This window comes from Mus musculus, chromosome 8 (assembly GCF_000001635.26).
Source record: "Mus musculus strain C57BL/6J chromosome 8, GRCm38.p6 C57BL/6J".
NCBI lineage: Eukaryota > Metazoa > Chordata > Mammalia > Rodentia > Muridae > Mus > Mus musculus.
In genome coordinates, this window is record NC_000074.6 from 42,030,662 (window position 1) to 42,046,467 (window position 15,806).

A 15,806-nucleotide genomic window follows, 5' to 3' on the forward strand; every position below is an offset into this window, starting at 1 on the left:
CCATCTCACATTATGTTTTAAGATAGTGCCCAAAAGTCTAAGTATTGAGTAACAGAACTATAATCAGGATGTAAATCAGAGGAAGCTAGCCTGTGTGAGGTAATCTGTACCTTTGAGTTATTTTAATCAAGATAGTTCTCACTTTGAAAATCTTCCTAATCACCCCCATTTGTGTTTGAACTGAATTCTTAGCGTTATTGGTAACACGGATACTAAAATATGACCTAATTTCTCCAATGTACAAATACTCATGTGAGACATAGAATTTTAAGAAAGAATGCAAGGGAAATACTGATTAGTGTAGGACGATGGAATCAGAGACTTTTTAAAACATCAGATACAAGTGTTACAGCAGTAATCAGTAATTGGACTGCACAACAGTTTTGGGAATTGTTCCTACGTTTATGTCTCAATTCATTCTCTGGCCTTTGGAATCAAGTTTACACTACTTTGCAATACATACATATGTACACAATACCTACCTACATAAATACATACATACGTACATATGTGCATATACACACACACACACACACACACACACACACACACACACACACATATATATACATTGAACTTCTTTTTTTTTTTTGTTTTTATTTTATTCATTTTTATTGCTGTCTCTAAAATCATTATTTTTATCTTATTCATTTTTATTGTCTTCTTTATTTTTTCTGTGAAGTGTTCATTGGACATTTCTTTTTTTTTTTTTCTTTCCATTTTTTATTAGGTATTTAGCTCATTTACATTTCCAATGCTATACCAAAAGTCCCCCATACCCACCCACCCCCACTCCCCTACCCGCCCACTCCCCCTTTTTGGCCCTGGCGTTCCCCTGTTCTGGGGCATATAAAGTTTGTGTGTCCAATGGGCCTCTCTTTCCAGTGATGGCCGACTAGGCCATCTTTTGATACATATGCAGCTAGAGTCAAGAGCTCCGGGGTACTGGTTAGTTCATAATGTTGATCCACCTATAGGGTTGCAGATCCCTTTAGCTCCTTGGGTACTTTCTCTAGCTCCTCCGTTGGGAGCCCTCTGATCCATCCATTAGCTGACTGTGGGCATCCACTTCTGTGTTTGCTAGGCCCCGGCATAGTCTCACAAGAGACAGCTACATCTGGGTCCTTTCGATAAAATCTTGCTAGTGTATGCAATGGTGTCAGCGTTTGGATGCTGATTATGGGGTGGATCCCTGGATAAGGCAGTCTCTACATGGTCCACCCTTTAATCTCAGCTCCAAACTTTGTCTCTGTAACTCCTTCCAAGGGTGTTTTGTTCCCACTTCTAAGGAGGGGCATAGTGTCCACACTTCAGTCTTCATTTTTCTTGAGTTTCATGTGTTTAGGAAATTGTATCTTATATCTTGGGTATCCTAGGTTTTGGGCTAATATCCACTTATCAGTGAGTACATATTGTGTGAGTTCCTTTGTGAATGTGTTACCTCACTCAGGATGATGCCCTCCAGGTCCATCCATTTGGCTAGGAATTTCATAAATTCATTCTTTTTAATAGCTGAGTAGTACTCCATTGTGTAGATGTACCACATTTTCTGTATCCATTCCTCTGTTGAGGGGCATCTGGGTTCTTTCCAGCTTCTGGCTATTATAAATAATGCTGCTATGAACATAGTGGAGCATGTGTCTTTCTTACCAGTTGGGGCATCTTCTGGATATATGCCCAGGAGAGGTATTGCTGGATCCTCCGGTAGTACTATGTCCAATTTTCTGAGGAACCGCCAGACGGATTTCCAGAGTGGTTGTACAAGCCTGCAATCCCACCAACAATGGAGGAGTGTTCCTCTTTCTCCACATCCTCGCCAACATCTGCTGTCACCTGAATTTTTGATCTTAGACATTCTGACTGGTGTGAGGTGGAATCTTAGGGTTGTTTTGATTTGCATTTCCCTGATGATTAAGGATGTTGAACATTTTTTCAGGTGCTTCTCTGCCATTCGGTATTCCTCAGGTGAGAATTCTTTGTTCAGTTCTGAGCCCCATTTTTTAATGGGGTTGTTTGATTTTCTGAAGTCCACCTTCTTGAGTTCTTTATATATGTTGGATATTAGTCCCCTATCTGATTTAGGATAGGTAAAGATCCTTTCCCAATCTGTTGGTGGTCTCTTTGTCTTATTGACGGTGTCTTTTGCCTTGCAGAAACTTTGGAGTTTCATTAGGTCCCATTTGTCAATTCTCGATCTTACAGCACAAGCCATTGCTGTTCTGTTCAGGAATTTTTCCCCTGTGCCCATATCTTCAAGGCTTTTCCCCACTTTCTCCTCTATAAGTTTCAGTGTCTCTGGTTTTATGTGAAGTTCTTTGATCCATTTAGATTTGACCTTAGTACAAGGAGATAAGTATGGATCGATGCACATTCTTCTACATGATAACAACCAGTTGTGCCAGCACCAATTGTTGAAAATGCTGTCTTTCTTCCACTGGATGGTTTTAGCTCCCTTGTCGAAGATCAAGTGACCATAGGTGTGTGGGTTCATTTCTGGGTCTTCAATTCTATTCCATTGGTCTACTTGTCTGTCTCTATACCAGTACCATGCAGTTTTTACCACAATTGCTCTGTAGTAAAGCTTTAGGTCCGGCATGGTGATTCCACCAGAGGTTCTTTTATCCTTGAGAAGAGTTTTTGCTATCCTAGGTTTTTTGTTATTCCAGATGAATTTGCAAATTGCTCCTTCTAATTCATTGAAGAATTGAGTTGGAATTTTGATGGGGATTGCATTGAATCTGTAGATTGCTTTTGGCAAGATAGCCATTTTTACAATATTGATCCTGCCAATCCATGAGCATGGGAGATCTTTCCATCTTCTGAGATCTTCTTTAATTTCTTTCTTCAGAGACTTGAAGTTCTTATCATACAGATCTTTCACTTCCTTAGTTAGAGTCACGCCTAGATATTTTATATTATTTGTGACTATTGAGAAGGGTGTTGTTTCCCTAATTTCTTTCTCAGCCTGTTTATTCTTTGTGTAGAGAAAGGTCATTGACTTGTTTGAGTTAATTTTATATCCAGCTACTTCACCGAAGCTGTTTATCAGGTTTAGGAGTTCTCTGGTGGAATTTTTAGGGTCACTTATATATACTATCATATCATCTGCAAAAAGTGATATTTTGACTTCCTCCTTTCCAATTTGTATCCCCTTGATCTCCTTTTGTTGTCGAATTGCTCTGGCTAATACTTCAAGTACTATGTTGAAAAGGTAGGGAGAAAGTGGGCAGCCTTGTCTAGTCCCTGATTTTAGTGGGATTGCTTCCAGCTTCTCTCCATTTACTTTGATGTTGGCTACTGGTTTGCTGTAGATTGCTTTTATCATGTTTAGGTATGGGCCTTGAATTCCTGATCTTTCCAGAACTTTTATCATGAATGGTGGTTGGATCTTGTCAAATGCTTTTTCTGCATCCAACGAGATGATCATGTGGTTTTTGTCTTTGAGTTTGTTTATATAGTGGATTACATTGATGGATTTTCGTATATTAAACCATCCCTGCATTCCTGGAATAAAACCTACTTGGTCAGGATGGATGATTGCTTTAATGTGATCTTGGATTCGGTTAGCGAGAATTTTATTGAGGATTTTTGCATCGATATTCATAAGAGAAATTGGTCTGAAGTTCTCTATCTTTGTTGGATCTTTCTGTGGTTTAGGTATCAGAGTAATAGTGGCTTCATAAAATGAGTTGGGTAGAGTACTTTCTACTTCTATCTTGTGAAAAAGTTTGTGCAGAACTGGAATTAGATCTTCTTTGAAGGTCTGATAGAACTCTGCACTAAACCCATCTGGTCCTGGGCTTTTTTTGGCTGGGAGACTATTTATAACTGCTTCTATTTCTTTAGGGGATATGGGACTGTTTAGAAGGTCAACTTGATCCTGATTCAACTTTGGTACCTGGTATCTGTCCAGAAATTTGTCCATTTCGTCCAGGTTTTCCAGTTTTGTTGAGTATAGCCTTTCGTAGAAGGATCTGATGGTGTTTTGGATTTCTTCAGGATCTGTTGTTATGTCTCCCTTTTCAGTTCTGATTTTGTTAATTAGGATTTTGTCTCTGTGCCCTCTAGTGCGTCTAGCTAAGGGTTTATCTATCTTGTTGATTTTCTCAAAGAACCAACTCCTCGTTTGGTTAATTCTTTGAATAGTTCTTCTTGTTTCCACTTGGTTGATTTCACCCCTGAGTTTGATTATTTCCTGCCGTCTACTCCTCTTGGGTGAATTTGCTTCCTTTTTTTCTAGAGCTTTTAGATGTGTTGTCAAGCTGCTAGTATGTGCTCTCTCCCGTTTCTTCATGGAGGCACTCAGAGCTATGAGTTTCCCTCTTAGAAATGCTTTCATTGTGTCCCAAAGGTTTGGGTACGTTGTGGCTTCATTTTCATTAAACTCTAAAAAGTCTTTAATTTCTTTCTTTATTCCTTCCTTGACCAAGGTATCATTGAGAAGAGTGTTGTTCAGTTTCCACGTGAGTGTTGGCTTTCTGTTATTTTTTTTGTTATTGAAGATCAGCCTTAGTGCATGGTGATCTGATAGGCTACATGGGACAATTTCAATATTTTTGAATCTGTTGAGGCCTGTTTTGTGACCTATTATGTGGTCAATTTTGGAGAAGGTACCATGAGGTGCTGAGAAGAAGGTATATCCTTTTGTTTTAGGATAAAATGTTCTGTAGATATCTGTCAGATCCATTTGTTTCATCACTTCTGTTAGTTTCAGTGTGTCCCTGTTTAGTTTCTGTTTCCATGATCTGTCCATTGGTGAAAGTGGTGTGTTGAAGTCTCCTACTATTATTGTGTGAGGTGCAATGTGTGCTTTGAGCTTTACTAAAGTTTCTTTAATGAATGTGGCTGCCCTTGTATTTGGCGCATAGATATTCAGAATTGAGAGTTCCTCTTGGAGGATTTTACCTTTGATGAGAACAAAGTGCCCCTCCTTGTCTTTTTTGATGACTTTGGGTTGGAAGTCAATCTTATCAGATATTAGGATGGCTACTCCAGCTTGTTTCTTCATACCATTTGCTTGGAAAATTGTTTTCCAGCCTTTTATTCTGAGGTAGTGTCTATCTTTTTCTCTGAGATGTGTCTCCTGTAAACAGCAAAATGTTGGGTCTTGTTTGTGTAGCCAGTTTGTTAGTCTATGTCTTTTTATTGGGGAGTTGAGACCATTGATGTTAAGAGATATTAAGGAAAAGTAATTGTTGCTTCCTGTTATTTTTGTTGTTAAAGTTGGCATTTTGTTCTTGTGGCTGTTTTCTTTTAGGTTTGTTGGGGGATTACCTTCTTGTTTTTTCTAGGGCATTGTTCCCGTTCTTGTATTGGTTTTTTTCTGTTATTACCCTTTGAAGGGCTGGATTCGTGGAGAGATAATGTGAGAATTTGGTTTTGTCGTGGAATACTTTGGTTTCTCCATCTATGGTAATTGAGAGTTTGGCTGGGTATAGTAGCCTGGGCTGGAATTTGTGTTCTTTTAGTGTCTGTATAACATCTGTCCAGGCTCTTCTGGCTTTCATAGTCTCTGGTGAAAAATCTGGTGTAATTCTGATAGGCTTGCCTTTGTATGTTACTTGACCTTTTTCCCTTACCGCTTTTAGTATTCTATCTTTATTTAGTGCATTTGTTGTTCTGATTATTATGTGTCGGGAGGAATTTCTTTTCTGGTCCAGTCTATTTGGAGTTCTGTAGGCTTCTTGTATGTTCATAGGTATCTCTTTCTTTATATTTGGGAAGTTTTCTTCAATAATTTTGTTGAAGATGTTTGCTGGTCCTTTGAGTTGAAAATCTTCATTCTCATCCACTCCTATTATCCGTAGGTTTGGTCTTCTCATTGTGTCCTGGATTTCCTGGATATTTTGAGTTAGGATCTTTTTGCATTTTCCATTTTCTTTGATTGTTGTGCGGATGTTCTCTATGGAATCTTCTGCACCTGAGATTCTCTCTTCCATCTCTTGTATTCTGTTGCTGATACTCAAATCTATGGTTCCAGATTTCTTTCCTAGGGTTTCTATCTCCAGTGTTGCCTCACTTTGAGTTTTCTTTATTGTTTCTACTTCCCTTTTTAGGTCTAGTATGGTTTTGTTCATTTCCATCACCTGTTTGTATGTTTTTTCCTCTTTTTCTGTAAGGACTTCTACCTGTTTGATTGTGTTTTCCTGTTTTTCTTTAAGGACTTGTAACTCTTTAGCAGTGTTCTCCTGTATTTCTTTAAGTGATTTATTAAAGTCCTTCTTGATGTCCTCTACCATCATCATGAGATATGCTTTTAAATCTAGGTCTAGGTTTTCGGGTGTGTTGGGGTGCCCTGGACTGGGCGAAGTGGGAGTACTGGGTTCTGATGATGGTGAGTGGTCTTGGTTCCTGTTAGTAGGATTCCTACGTTTACCTTTCGCCATCTGGTAATCTCTGGAGTTAGTAGTTATAGTTGACTCTGTTTAGAGATTGTTCTTCTGGTGATTCTGTTACCGTCTCTCAGCAGACCTGGGAGACAGATTCTCTCCTCTGAGTTTCAGTGCTCAGAGCACTCTCTGCTGGCAAGCTCTCTTACAGGGAAGGTGCGCAGATATCTTGTTTTTGGACCTCCTCCTGGTCGAAGAAGAAGGCCCAAAACAGGGCCTCTCTCAGAAGCTGTGTTGCTTTGGCAGTTCCCAGAAGCTGTCAGCTTCTGTGGTGCAGACTCTCACCTGTGCAGACTAAAATCCTAAGTTCCAGGGAGTCCTGGAACCAAGATGGTGACTGCTGCTCCTGAGGCCGAGGCCGTCTCCCGAGCCAGGCGGACACCTGTCCTCTGGTCCGGATGGTGGCCGGTTATCTGCGGCCCGCCCAGGCTGCTGCCTCAGCGGCTCTGTGCTTCTGCCCGTCCCAGAAGCTGTCCGGTTCTCTGGCGCACCCTCTAACCTGTTCAGACTAATTTCCTAAATTCTGCTGAGTCCCGGAACCAAGATGGCGACCGCTGCTGCTGAGGCTGAGGTCGCCTCCCAAGCCAGTCGGACACCTGTCCTCTGGTCCGGATGGTGGCCGGTTATCTGCGGCCCGCCCAGGCTGCTGCCTCAGCGGCTCTGTGCTTCTGCCCGTCCCAGAAGCTGTCCGGTTCTCTGGCGCACCCTCTAACCTGTTCAGACTAATTTCCTAAATTCTGCTGAGTCCCGGAACCAAGATGGCGACCTACATTGAACTTCTGATTAAAGGAAACTTACATTTTTTTTCATTGTTCTATCAGTGAACTCTATGTGGTAGAATAGCAGACCTTGAAGAAACTGGGTCCCTTGTCTTGAACAACCTTCGTTGTTTGCAGTCTGTAGCAAAAAGTGGCAAATTATAGTAACAGGAGTGATGGACTCATATGAAGGACATAAGAAATGTTAGGTGCATGAGTGATGCTTTACTCTACTGGAAATAGGTCCAGGTTTAAAGCTCAGATTCTCAATACAGATGTATTATTTAAACTATAAAGGCAGGGGTTTTCTGTAACCGTCTGTATTAGTGCCTTCTATTGCAGAGGAGGGTAGCTATGTCAGATGCAAATGGCTGGCTGGGGTCTGAGTGCCCATTTGATGATCATAGTGTGCACTGGGAGGATACAAATGAAGAAGAATAAGCAGAAATCCTGAGCTCAGTTAGACTTCATCTGCAAGTTGAAGAATCCTCTCTTTCCCTGTCTGATGAAACTGTTCTCCACTTCACTGAGAATCCTGTGACAACCTGGCAGGAGAAAGCAACTTTGCAAGAAGAAGCAATTTCTCCTAATGTGCTATACAACCACACTTCATTGCTTCCAGATTTTAGCATGCCCCAAGGAATCAATTACAGAGTCTGGGAAATGGCTGATACGACAGCAGAGAGACAAGATTTTGCAGAGAATTTTTTTCACCAGTCTGTATTATCAAAAATCTGGAAAAAAATATAGAGAGATTTTTTTAAAGGATATTCTACCCTCCCTAGATCAAGGAAAGTGAAACATTGTTTAGAACAGGGGTTAAGTCACCTGTCCAAGTGCCATCGCCAGGAATGTTATACTCACTCCACTTAGTTGTTTGGAGAACTGAGAGTGTGTGTACTCGCTCAGTTTGTGACTGCATCCAAGACCTAACTGAGGTTTATATCAGAAGATGTTAGGTACCATTTACTTTTTTTAAAAACCTATTACAAAGGAAGAAATTTGACTGAGGAGAAACACAAAACATCATAATCTACTAATGAAAAATGGTCCTTTCAAAATTTCTTTCCTATGTTCTTTGTTTCTAACTAGCTCCGACTTGGTCAATTCTGCAAGCACCCCTAAAGTTTCATATGTAATGAGACCAGAGTGGGTGTCTTGAGAAAGGTCTTAGCATAATGGGGAAACAGATAGTTTCCAGCTCATCTTTGCCAGGGTAAAACCTGTCAGTTAGGAGACTGTGTGTGTGTGTGTGCAAGAGAGAGAGAGAGAGAGAGAGAGAGAGAGAGAGGATGTTAGTGTGTATCTCAGCCTCATTCTTGAATTCTAGTTGCTTCTTAGATTTTTGTTTTCAAAAAGGAAAAGTGTAACTGACAGACTCAATGTGTTTTGAGGTAATCTCCATGATTTGGATTTCAAAAAACAACTATTTTATTTTAAATTATGTATTATGCATGCGCCGTTGGTGGGCATATGCTCCTGAGTACAGTTGCCTTTGGAGGCTAGAAATGGGTGATGGATCCCCTGGAGCTAAAGTTACAGGCAGTTATGAGCTGGGAACCAAACTCTGGCCTTCTGTCTATGCACATATTTCCTTTGTGGCTTACTGCCTTGAAGACTGTGGTTATCACAACATTGCTAGACTCCCACTTGCATCTCCTTGGCTCCAAGGGAATGTGGGTCATTGCTAAAATTCCACTTCCTTTCATCTCCCTTAGGAAGCCTCTCTAGACATCACCTAGGCAATGGCAGGCATGTCTCATTTAAGTCTCATCCTTTAGGGATTATTGGCCTGTTATTTCACATATTTTCTCTTCCAATTTAACTGATTCAGACTGGAGGACAAATGGAGAATTCTTATGCTACCTTAGGAGAAAAAAATATATCTTTTTGTATACTAAAGTCTGAGAGTCATATTTATATAAATTTGGAGGCCACTCAGCTTTAGTTTAGAGTTTTGAGTTTGTTGTTTAACCAGGAATAGTCCTGAGTGCCTTGACCTCTGTATTTATAATACAAATTAGTGACACCTTCCTTGTAAGCTTTTTGTAGTTTATGAGAACTGCCAAGGAAAAGAGGCTCTAGTTTTCAATTTGAATCATATTTACTATTTAAAATTTTTTATTATTTTTACTTTATGTTCATGGTCATGGTGGCTACATGAATAGATGTGTACAACGTGTGTGCTGATGCTTTTGGAGGCCAAAATAGGAGCTCAGATGGTCCTGAGCACCCACATTGGTGCTAGCAACTGATACGGTCCTTTGCAAGACCATCAAGTGTTCTTAACTACTGAGCTATATGTCCAGTCTTCTATTTACAATCTTAACAAGAAATATTCAAGCATACATTAATATTGAACTTTAGGATCAGTAGTGTTTGTGGTATTTTTGTTCTATGAGCCATGATTTCTAGTACAGAAGTCTACAGAGTCTTCTCCCACGTCATTGCCATTCCTCAATCTGAAGAGAGTGATACTGTAGATACTGGTACAAAATAATAAGAATGCAGCTTAGTTATTTCTTGTTTGAGTTTAGAAATAGAACTAAATATTTAACAATTGTAATTGTTTTCTCTGTGGTTTAGCTGACCTAAATAATAATATAGCATAGTTAACAAAAGTATGTCTCATTGAATATGGCGAAATGATGTTGCTCAAAGTGAAGGAATGACTATTTTCACATTTCTTTAATAGCTTTAGGGTGAAAAAGTTCTGAAAAACTAATAAAAAATGCTAGTTTCTTTCCTTGCTTTTGCCACTGTTAATGAATTCATGCATGTACATGAATGCTTGTGTCTGTGTTGTATGTGTGTATTCATCTTTGCAAATGTGTAGGCACATGCATAAACAGTGGAATTATGAATACATGAGGGTGCATATTAATAGGACATTTGAGGTAAATGTCAAAAATCATCCTCTATTCCCCTGTCACCTCATTCAATGAGAGGTGGTCATTCACGCAAACTCAGAAATCTGCACTTTGGATTCCCTGCCTCTGCCCTTCTAAGCCCGGAATAACAGATATGCCACAAAGGCCACCCGGCATTTTATCTAGGTTGTCAGAATCCAGTCTTAGGTGGTCACGCTTGAGGATCAAGTGCTTTAACCACTGAGCTATCTTCTCAGCTCTCTTTGCATTTCTTTAGTCTTTTTGGAGAATACTGTACATTTGCCTGAGTGTCTCATTCATCCTAGGTCAGCAATCTGCCACTGAGCCACACACCAAGCTCTGTGATATTTATTCCTAATTTTATAAAGGCAGCTAGCATAGTAATGGTTTTCTGTAAATGGCTCATTTTTTTTTCTCTTAAGCTTTTAAGTTAAATTCCACCCCCCCCCCAAATAAAACTGTGGTAACATCATACAGGGAGAAATATGTCCACTAAAAATGATGTGCATCATCATTTTCCTAGCGTTTTTTGAAGGAAATGACTTTTTCTATTTTTGAATTCTAAAAAAATTAAAATAGGAGTATACCATCCTCCATTCCTTTCTTTCTTCCAATCCCTATTGTGTCCTGAGCACTCCTGATTTCTCTCAAAACCGTGGCCTCTCTCTCTCTCTCTCTCTCTCTCTCTCTCTCTCTCTCTCTCTCTCTCTCTCTTTAACTTTTATATAGAGAGATATGTACCTAAATGTAGAAATACATCCTGTTCAGTCAGATTAGTGTTACCTGTGTGTGTGTATGATTTCAGTGCTGGATGACCAATCAGGGGCCTCTCTGGAAGACTATACAATATATATACTCCGTGTGATTTTTGTTTAACGTGATCAGAGCTGGCCAGTAGCCTTGGACCACTCTCCTATTTTATGCTTTCTCAACTGTAAAATTGGAATGGCAACAGTGACAGACACTAAGAAGAGAGTGATAATGATTACCAAGCCATCTTGCTAATATCGAACAATAAAATAGTATAAAGGCAAGGCTACCAGCATCCTTTATTTGAGAAAGCACAAGTTAACATACTCCCACCCTTAGGAGTTGAGAAATAAATGCATTAGCAATTAAATGCTGGCTTAATTGTGAAAGCAAGTCCCCTTGGTGGAAGAGTTTTCGGTTGTATTTCAGCAAATGAGGGGCCCCTGCTCTGCCACATGCATTAGAGAACGCTTTCCTGCTACTCCATCCAGTGATAACATAACATTTTCATGAGAAATATAGTTCTATTTTTCCTTAAGTGCGCATTTGCCTATTTCCCACCAAGGAAAATGTTCTTTTAATTTCATTCCTTGACTCTGTGTGATGGATGACTCAGAAATACTTTGGTGTACTTGGTAGCACACATAAAGTCAGAAGTGTTTTATTTTTCACCACTTATCCTGAAAGTATATGTGAAGGGATCCTTCTGTTTTCTATAAGCTGGGAAACAGCATGACGCTGCTTGCCGTGAAATGATGACAAGCAAGCTACCATCAGCCTATTTGTGCAAAACGATGGCTGTTCCCACCCCCACCTCCCAGAGTTACTAGAGTAGAAGAAGAAAATGCAATCAGACAGAAAGAAAGCTGCTGGGTCCTGAAGATCCACATCCAGCCTAACATGTAACTTGAGTGCCTACTTTAAAAGAGCTGCCAATTTGTCTTTCTCTTCTAGACCCTGGGAATATTGTGTGATGGGAATTCGGGTTTTGTGCTACATGTCTGTTATGTCCATAATTCACATTAACCTGATTCATTTCCATCTCCTAAGATACACTGTTGACAGTTGATTTTTCTAGACATGAAGCACCGTATAAATGAACAGAAAGGCCTATGTGACCATGTGATACAGTCTACACAGATATAGAAATTAAACTTAACCCACAGGCAATATCTTTGCATTTGTGATTAATGAACTCCTTAAGCCCCTCTGGTATAGGCAGGCATATCAACACCAAGTAAGCATGTAACACAAATGCCTTCTAAGTTCATGGTTTTCCCCTGAATGGTAGACAAGTAGAGAAATGGCCAATTAATCTGTTTCGTTTTTCCTCTGTGCTGATGACTGTCCCCACCTTTGTCCTCTTTAAAGAATCCTTCACAGGATCTGGGTTTAGATTGTCATATCAGGGCATAAGATTGTAGCTAAAATGAAAAAGGATAAGAAAAAATTCTGTATATTAGACTCTGAAGAGATTCAAGTTTAATCCCAGACTCCTAATAAAATCTATAACAGAAAAACTCAGCACTATCATAAATATCTTATAGAATTCATCATCCAAATATGTTTTTTCTTCTGATTTTGCTTCATGCCATTGCAGAATGTCTTGGTTCAGAGAGAAATTGTGCCCGCTGTAATAGATTTACAGCACAGTAATGTGAATAAATGTTCTAGTGATGTCCGTTATTTTTGATTTTAGATTTATGCATTAGCTCCAACATTTTAAAAGTAATTTCCCCTCCCCTAGGAGAGTTATGATCATTGCTAGGCCACTGTAGACATCTAGAGACAGTGATGAACTCCTGTAATGAACAGCAAGGGGCCCCAGATGCCAGAAGAAATACTCCTTTTTTCTGTGAAGACATTATATAGCTACAGGCAAGAGCCAAAATCTTTAGCTTTTCCAGCCTCCATGTCCCTACTGAGATAAAGTAGAAAGAGGGCATAATGAATCTGTTTCTAATAAACAAAAGGGTGCTGTGTCTGTTTCTAATAAATGCAGTTTTAGAATAAAGCAAGAGCCAAATTCAGTGCCAACTGAAATTATAATTATGATGAAACCTCTTTTAAGGGGAGATGGAATAGATCATTTACAAGCTAGCTTTGGACACATTAAATTAAAAAAAAACTGTTCAAATTCTACTACTGGGATTTGAACTCTTCAAACACCCACGATTGATTTGCAAGCTGGCAGCTTTGAACTCAAAGGCGTGCTACCTTTCAGGTGTAAGTTGCAAATGGAAATTGCAGTTTGAGAAATAAACAGAGTGTTTATAGTAAACAGGTGGCTTCTGTTCAAAAGAAAATTGCTGGGGACTCTTTTATGACCACGCTGATGCTATGACACATTAAGTGGGGTTTGTCACTTTTCCATCTGGTCTAAGCAACTGCTGGAGGCGGAACCCATTTAGAAAGTGGCACATACCATCCAGACGCTTCTCCATGTCTCATAAATAAAAGGGCAAATCATGGCTTCCTTCTGCTTTATTAAGTCCAATTTATGAGGACTGGGTCCCTGTTCTATTAGGCAGTTGTCCACAGAGTATGGCTTTTAAGGAACTTGTTACCTGATATGATCCCTTTAAGGGTTTTAAGTGCTAATAGAAAAATTGTGAAGTTTATAATTGTTTGATTATCCTTTAGCTGAAGGGGCTGTGTGCGATAAAAAGCACTTCACAGTGAATTGTAATGCCTATTTGTCTCGGAGGAAGCTCTGCTGATTTGGTCTAATCTCCCCTTGGACACACTAATGCTAGAGATTTGATCTCTAAAAGACTCCTTGGTAGAATGTTCTGTTCTATCACACATCACTCGATTCATTTACTTATTAGTGTGTTTCTTTTGCGATTCACAGATGAAAGACGACATTAAAGTCAAGGTACTGCTTGCTAGCTGTAATGTGTTTTTCTCAGTAGGATATCTGATGCTTCATCAGATGAGAGAAGGGTGGAAATAAAACCAACAAAGGCAGCATAGTCCTCACCATAGTTATAAAACTATTAAATTCAACTCACAAGCATTTGCGGATCCTGACGGCATTCTGCATTGAGTCAAATGTCCCATTATAATAAGTCTGGCAGTAGTAAAGTTGCTTTTCCTGCTTTGAGTCTGGATTACATTCAAATCATTGTATGGGTTAAATGACATTTAGTACATGTGATTTGTCTGTGGATACATTAATGTTAGGAAATTTTGACTTTCCTTGGCAGAACATTCTCATCTGTCATGATGTCACTGGTTGATAAAACACACAAGACCACCAAGTCTAATCACGTCTGTGGGTTTTCAACGTGCTCAACGTGCTTTATAGCTAAAGAATTCCTGTCCCTGTGCACTTTCAAAGATCACCATACAGAGCAGGCAAGGAGAGACACATCTGTCAGCAAAAAGGAAGCCTTGAAGCATACAGCTCTCTAACTTGGTGAGAAATTAGTGTAAGCAGTTTTTGAGTATGTTTTTCAAGGTCAAGTGTGAGTCTTTCCCCCTATTCCCAACATACACAACTGTCAAAACACAATAGTTATTCAGGGAAGCATGTTTTGGTGAGAAGAAACGTGTTTTCAACTCTTTGTAGAATTGTCTATCTGTACAAATTATTAGCAAACTAATTAAACTAGTCTATTCAACTCAATGGAGCAGATGAAAAATATTTTAATGTAGTTGTAATGTGTTGAATTCTTTATTTGTAATTTGAAAGATTATAGGAAGTAAGATGAAAATGGGCAAAAGAAATAAAAATACCTGACTTTTCAGCACATTTAAAACAAAAGTGGAAAGATGTTTTTTAACAGTTTGTATGTTTGTATGTGTGTGTGTGTGTGTGTGTGTGAGAGAGAGAGAGAGAGAGAGAGAGAGAGAGAGAGAGAGAGAGAGAGAGAAACTTTGCTTCAAGGTCTCAGAAGTCAAACTGTTTAAATACTGGGATTAAGCCACATGTCCTAGAACTAGCTTTTGCTATGTTTGATATTGCGTGCTCTTTGTCTAAGTAACACACAGATTTTTAAATATGCCTTAAGTGTATGAATATCCCCATTAGCACAGAACTACATTCATGTTTCATAATAATATAACAATTTTTGAACACTTATTAAAACTATTATATTTGTTTCTTTCTCTTTTGCGCATATTTATAGATTATTTCTTTTCTATTTTAGATGAATAGTTGTGAAATGTTCAAGAAGAGATCAGAATCAAACAACTGTCAACATACAAGATATGAATTTGTCTTCCTGGATATGATTTTACTTTTTAGCAAAATGATAGGTTTGTGCTGAGAGACAGAGAGGCGTTCTATTGTGAAATTCAATTTGCAGGGATTTATGTCAGCCTGGTGGAACGGAGAACAATTAGCGTGGCAGTGCCAGTACTTTTCAAGAGGATATATAATGACTTTAGCCTAACAGTATGCAAGGAAGCATTGCATTTACACAGAGAGAAATGGATATTATATATTACATAAGACTACCACATCACCATAGTGATACTAGGTCAGAGCAACAGTCAATTTTAAAAAAGAATCATATTAAAGGAGTGACAAGAGCAAAAAACCTTATGGTGAGGTTTTGATTGAAGGACCATAACTGCAGACTCTAATTCAAACTAATGTGGCTACTGTTGTGGGAATGCCTAGCCAGATGTATAAGGAGCTTAATGCTTTGTTAGGATCAAAAGACAAGGAAGATAGTGTTCTGACTGCTAATTCCTATGTCCTGACTTCTACCCATCATACTATATTAAAGCTGAGCATGTAATCAAGCATGATTTTTTTGATTTCATGACAGTTTCGTTTCTTTGTTTATGGAAGCAGTGAGGGAAATTTCCTTTTATACTTAATTTTGGGTCATTGCAGACATTTCTCTTCTTTCTTTCTTTTCTTTTTTTTTTTTTTTTTTTGAGACAGGGTTTCACTGTGTAGCCCTGGCTGTTCTGGAACTCAGAAATCCACCTGCCTCTGCCTCCTAAATGCTGGGATTAAAGGCATGCGCAACCACTGTCCCGGTCCAAGGCAGAATTTCAAA

The 15,806-nt window shown here is 39.1% G+C and overlaps 1 long non-coding RNA gene across 1 annotated transcript in view; it reads left to right on the forward strand.

Moving 5' to 3' along the window:
- The window catches only part of 2810404M03Rik (RIKEN cDNA 2810404M03 gene), a 218,936-nt gene extending 203,395 nt beyond the window's left edge, over positions 1–15,541 (forward strand). The window contains exons 5-6 of the long non-coding RNA NR_045497.1: positions 13,998–14,209; positions 14,943–15,541. This is a non-coding gene — a long non-coding RNA (RIKEN cDNA 2810404M03 gene). The remainder of the gene's footprint in view (positions 1–13,997; positions 14,210–14,942) is intronic.
- Positions 15,542–15,806: the final 265 nt, after the last annotated feature.